The 5044-nt window shown below is 35.1% G+C and overlaps 1 protein-coding gene across 1 annotated transcript in view; it reads right to left on the reverse strand.

Annotated features, from left to right (window-relative positions):
- GUCY2F (guanylate cyclase 2F, retinal) overlaps nucleotides 1-5044 on the reverse strand; it is an 89775-nt gene that overhangs the window by 36109 nt on the left and 48622 nt on the right. The gene's annotated exons all lie outside the window — the stretch shown is intronic.

The following is a 5044-nucleotide window of genomic DNA, read 5'->3' on the forward strand; positions in this document are numbered from 1 at the left end:
AGCAGGAAAATAGATAATTACATTGTGTTATATTCATGCAATTGACTACTACTCAGCAATGAAAAGAGCAAGCTATTTATACACATGATAACACGAATGAATCAGTCAGTATGCTGTATGATTCCACTTATATGAGGTTATAGGATAAGCAAAATTAATGCAAGATAGACCAAAAACCCAGAACGGTGGTTTTCTTTGGTTGGGGGGGGGGACGCAATAATTTACTAATGATCACAAGGGATCTTTCTTGAGAGAAAGAAATGTTTTATATCAGGGGTCAGCAATCCTCTTCTGTACATATAGTAAGTATTTTAGGCTTTGCTGATCATGTATAGTTTCTGTTGCATAATCTTTGTTTTCTTTTTTTACAACCCTTAAAAAATGTAAAAAACATTCTTAGCTCCCAGGATGTAAAAAACAGGCCAGGATGTAAAAACTTTGCCGACCCCTATTCTATATCATAATAGAAGTCTAGATTATATGGGCATATCTCTTCATCAAAATTATATATCTATGATATGAGCATTTCAATGCGTGTAATTGTACCTCAGAAATACAGAACTGCAAAATAACAACAACAATAATAACCAAGTTAGAGATGTGAGAAGTGGGTGGAGGTAGAGATGAAATAATAATGGTAGAATGTTGATAATTGTTGAAGTTGGGTGACGGGCATATGGAGTTTGTTTATATCATTCTGTTTATTTTGTATGTGTTTCTTATTTTCTATAATAAAAGTTTTTTAAAAGAAAAGAAAAACTTCCAGGATGTAGCTGAAGCAGTACTTAAAGGAAGTTTTCCAGCTTTAAGTGACTGTATTGGAAACTAAGAAAGGTTAAAGTCAACTATAAAAACTTCCAGCTCAAAAAACTAGAAAAAGAACAACCAATTAAAAGCAAAGAAACTAGAAGGAAAGAAATAACCAGAATACAAATCAATGAAATAGAAAGCAGACATACAATAGAGAAAAATCAACAAAGCCAAAAGCTGATTTCTGGAAAGGATTAATAAAATTGATAATTTTCCAGCAAAACCGATCAAGAAAGAGAAAACACAAATTGTCAATATCAGAAATGAAAATGGGAGCATCACTACAGATCCTAAGGCTACTTAAAAGATGGCATGAGCATATTATGTACAACTTTATGCCAGTAAGTTCAACAACATATATGGAATGGACAACTTCCTTTTAAGACATAGCTTACTGAAAACAGGTGTAAGAAGAAATAGGAAGTTTGAATAGTCCAATATCTATTCAAGAAATTGAATCTGTAATTTAAAATCTCCACACAAAGAGAATAGGAATCTAATTAAAGAGATTCAAGCAGAGAACTGACAAGATCAGGTTTGATTTTGATTCAGATTGCAATGTGGAGAAAAGATTTGACAATGATAAAAGTGGATATGTGTAAAGACAATTGCCAGTGGTTGCCAGGGTTTATGGGGAGGAAGGTGTGAATAGGCAGAGCATAGAGGATTTTTAGGGCATTGAAACTATTCTGTATGTTACTATAATGGTAGATACATCATTATGCATTTGTCAAAATGCATAGGAGGTACTACCCTCTGAACCCTAACGTAAGCTATGGACTTTGGGTGATAATGATGTGTCAATGTGTGCTCATGGATTATAACAGATGTACCACTCTGGTTCAGGATGTTGATAGTGGGGGAGGCTCAATTTTTCTGTGAACCTAAAACTGCTCTAAAAACTAAACTGCCTCTTTAAAAAAAAAACAAAAAAAACAAAAACAGACAATTGCCATAGCTCTAGTGGGTGATTATGGTGGCTTGGACCAGGATGGTAACAGTAAAAATAGAGGAAGAGAACATTGGACTTTTAAGGAAAATGGAGAAGCTCTGAAATACAGGTTGTAGAAAGTGAATAAACTAATGAAGTATTATAATGGACTTAAAGGATAATTTTAAGGGACATTTTAAGATGGAAACAATATATCTTGTTGCATGACTTTCTGCCATAATACTCAGCTGTTCAGATGCAGGCACAAAGAAAGTTAAGAGTTAGGGTCATACTGAATATGAGTTTTATGTGTGTCCAAAAAGACAGAAATAAGAATGTGTTCAAACGGTCAACTATGAAATCTAAGGTGGGCATGAAAGAAGATAAAAGAAGGGCTTGTGGGATGGGAGAAAGTAGGGGTCAGTAGACAGGAAGACCCAATGTAAAATATAGGCACAGTTGAAAGAAGAGAAGGCTATAGTCAGCGAGTGTGATGTTTGAATCTATGATTTTGGAAGTGAAGCATTTTCAGTAGCAATTATAGATAATGACAAACCCCAAGGTATAATGATAGTAGTGGATGGCCAAAGTGAAATGGAAGAGAAGATGATTAGAGATTATATGGCAAGGAACTAAATAGCCAAGGTATTAGAAGGTACAAGGAGTATGCCACTCAGTTCCAGATGATGGGAAAGAACATGAGACTGGGAGATAGATACAGCCTGATTTTCCTGCACACATCTTTGCAGAAGTTGGGACCCTAAAAGATGTTGGAAGTCATCAGTCCTTTGGCCTTCTGACTCCAGCTGTTTCCCTTTAAGGAATATCTATCTGACTGTACACGACTCCCTTCTATAGCTGGCTCACCAAGATGTGTTTTCCAGTCTGCCCCCTGATACTCAGTCCCAAAATTTTAAAATCTTGAAGGCACATAGTAGTCAAAGCAGTGCTAGACTCACAGTGATAGCATCGTCAGATCCACTTCCTGCTTCATAAAAGTACTAGAAAGGAATTAGGGCCTTCACATGGTAAATTCTGGAAAATTGGCCTTCACCCTAGAATTGAGTTACTATCTGCACCTGACATAGTAACACAAGTTAGTAAGGGGACACAAAAAGATGTCATGAGGATAATGGGAGCCAGTTTTCTAACTGTTGGAGAAAGGAGTTACAAATACGGAAAGGGAAAGGATAGAATGAACTTCAATTACAACTGGAGGTATTAGATGGATGATAGATAGATGATAGATAGATATAAATGATAGATAATTGAATAAAATTAAAACCACTGGTATGAATGTATGAATAAATAAATAAACGGTAGAGAAGGTAAGGCTCTTTCTTACAACACAGAGCCAACAAGTAAACATAGAAAGAATGCTAGAGTTAGAGAATCATCAATGGAGGCTAAAATTAGTAGGTAAAAATTTGATCAAAAAAACAGGCTATTCATACAGACTCAAAGTATCTCTCTACAAATTATGTATTAATTACAATGAGGAAAAAAATAACAGTAGCTCTACAGTGGCAAAATCTGGTAGACACCACCTAAACCAAGCAATAAGAGTTAATATCACTAATAATGGGACAATCAACATTATGTGCTTCCTAATACAAAGCACTGAAAAGAACACTGCATCACTTCTGTAGCATTCTGGCTGAAGATGCATAACCTAAATCTAACCATGAAGAACATGGAAAAAACCCAAATTGAGGGACCATCTACAAAATAACTCAGCTGAATTCTTCAAAAAATATCAAGATAAAGAAAAACAACAACAACAACAACAAAAAGCTGAGACTCTGTTTCAGATTAAAGGCAACTAAAAAGACATGACAACCAACTACAATGTGTAAACTTGGATTGGAAACTGGCCCAGGGAAAAATTAGCTATAATGTATTATGACTAATGATAAAATTAAAATATGAGCAGTAGTTTAGATAATATTACTGTATCAATGCTAAATTTTCTGATTTTGATGATTATACCATAGTTATATACAAGAATGTCTTTGTTTTTAGGAAATAAACACTGAAGTATTTAGAGGTAAAATGACATGATGTCTACACCTTACTCTCAAATGGTTGAGAAAAAAAAATATATAGTCAACCCTCAGTATCCACTGGGGATTGATTCCAAACCCAGGAGGATACCAAACTCCATGGACGTTGAAGTCCCTTATATAAAATGATACAGCAGTATTTTGAATTCTCCCTTGAAGTGGTTGTAATATCTTCCTGATTCCCTTATATATTTAATGATTTAAACAAAACCTTTGACATGTATTCATTTTGTATTTGTGCGAGAATCATGATTTTATCCTTTAAAAAAATAATAGTTAACACATAATACTGGTTTTTATCAAACAATGTAATAAATACTTGTCAACTTAAAAGAAACAAAAATAAAATAAAATAGTACAGTGGGCCCTCCGTACCCGTGGGTTCTGCAGCTGCAGATTCAAGCAATCTGAAATTGGTTAAATCAAGGGGTGCAGAACACATGGACTCTGAAGGCCGACTGTACGTAAATTTATAAATAGAGAATGAAAAGCACTAGGAAAAATGTAAACAGTTGCTGAATCTGGGTAGAATATACAGTAGTTCCTTGAATTATTCTTGCAGCTTTGCTGCAAGTTTGAAATTATGTCAAAATTTTAAATTACCCAAAAAAAGGTATCATGGACACACTCTACTTTGGGTCTTCTTATTTCCATACTTCTAGTTTATCAGCTCCCCCAGGTTTGGCATTGTTTGGCTCCATACTTTGGATCTAGCTCTCTGTTTAGCATCCCAGATCATCAAACCAGTGTGGGACTGCTTATTCTAGCTCTGACCTTAGTCACCCCTTCTGGATTCATCTCTCATTATTTTTCCTTCAGCTCCAGGCATCAAAACCACATGTAAGGGAAATACCAAATCATAACATCTCATTCTGATCCATGGGGCACATTGGGTCCCTCATGGGCTGCACCTCTTCCATTTCCCCATTTCCCTTGTTTCCTCACTTGTACAGCAGTCTGGATGTAGCAGGTGTCTCATTCAAACCTATTGGATTGATTTGAACTTGCCTGATTCATAAATGTGAAGAAATATATCATTATCTTCTAGAAATCCCACTTTCATGAGTCTGAAGGAACCAGAGACAGTCTCCGTATATCTTTTATGAACTCAAAGTTCAAGGAGGAGTCAATTTTAAATGGTTTGAGAGGAAGCATCATCATCTCTGCCTTATGTACAAGACTGCTTCCTTAAACAAACTATCCAAGGACTTTTTTTTTTTTTTTTTTTTTTTTTTTTTTT

This window comes from Lipotes vexillifer, unplaced genomic scaffold, assembly GCF_000442215.2.
Source record: "Lipotes vexillifer unplaced genomic scaffold, Lipotes_vexillifer_v1.1 scaffold1267, whole genome shotgun sequence".
In the NCBI taxonomy this organism is placed as follows: Eukaryota; Metazoa; Chordata; class Mammalia; order Artiodactyla; family Lipotidae; genus Lipotes; species Lipotes vexillifer.